Here is a 1,539-nt window from a genome sequence, read left to right as displayed (position 1 = left end):
GGAGAGAGAGAGAGAGAGAGAGAGAGAGAGAGAGAGAGAGAAGAATGGATTTGGAAAACGATTCGAGAAATTTGCAATCATAGCCAACTAATTTACAGAAATTCCTCTTATTCAGTCATTTAAATTCAAGAAAGAAATTCAGGGGAAAAAAGAATATTCAATTATTCAAATTTTTTAAATCCGCTTGAAATTCTAAATTCTAATTGTTATATTACCATGAAAATAATCTACGCAAATAGCGGCGCGAAGGCAAATTTTTAACTGAAACTAAATCCGTCAGTTGAAGAGTTGTTCAGAAATTGGATTTTAAAATAGTTACACCCGACTGAGTTTGGAACTTGGAGTAATTTATTTTGTTCCATGAATCTCCCTTTGCGTTTACATAGACTGTAAATGTATGTAATACACAATGTTCAGTGACTGTCGAGGGTCTTCGAGGGGAAGTATATCATTTTTATATATCATGTCATTTTTATTCGTTGAGCACTTAAGTGTAAAAACGAGTCTAGACGTTGGTGCAATATTTATTATACCGAATCACTCCGTAATCGCTTGCGTATCGAAATATGTGGGCTATTTTCCAGAAAAGTTTGCTCGTATCGTCGTTTGAAATTCACTGAGACTTCAAGAAAGATCTTAATTTCGTCCGGACATTCCATGTGCTCTGTTTGTCCCGTAAACATTCCCACTCCGCATTTCTTCATATCGCTGCAATCTGTTTGCTGCTATGTATATTAAAAACCCGTCAGTTTTAATTTTCCAATAAATATAACGATAATCAATATACTTTGATGTATATAATAATACGTATATTACACACACACACATTTGAATGAATTTTAAATAATATAATTTTTAAATGATTTTCATTTTCGTATTTATTACTTTAATAGAAACTATAATAACTATAATAAATCACACGAAAAGGATGATTTTGTTGAAGTGTTTAATAATTTAATAAGATACAAATCTGAAAATAATTTTATTGGATAAAATAATTACGTAAGATATTTATATACAATAAAATAAAATAAATTGTAATTAAGAGGCTCAATTTAAGCTAAAATTAATGACAAGATTTCTTCATATTTTGATATAAAAAAATAATTGTAAGAAATTTTTAAAAAATCAGCGTCTGACATTTCGTGAGGTTTACTGTAATTGTACTTGACGCAGGATGTAAACCATATCACCAACAAGATACTACTAAAGACGGATATCTTTATGGGAGTTCGCGTCCTTGTGAATATTGAAATAATTAAGAGTTAAAAACTGATAATATTATACTAATTTTATGATTCATTAGTTAAGTAGACGTATTTATGCATTTAGAACTCAATAATACTCGATTTTTCTATAAAATTGTAATTTCAGTGTTATCGTCAAAGTTTGATTATCAACAGAGATGATAACTGCAGAGAAAAAAAATTGTAATTTTTCTACAATATATAGGATATTACAACTTTACAAGTATACATATTTATTTATGAAACATTTATGTAATAAAAAATCGTGAATTTAATAATGTATTGTATGATA

Source organism: Trachymyrmex septentrionalis, unplaced genomic scaffold (genome assembly GCF_001594115.1).
Source record: "Trachymyrmex septentrionalis isolate Tsep2-gDNA-1 unplaced genomic scaffold, Tsep1.0 scaffold101, whole genome shotgun sequence".
NCBI classification, from domain to species: Eukaryota; Metazoa; Arthropoda; class Insecta; order Hymenoptera; family Formicidae; genus Trachymyrmex; species Trachymyrmex septentrionalis.
This window is presented reverse-complemented; position numbering follows the sequence as displayed.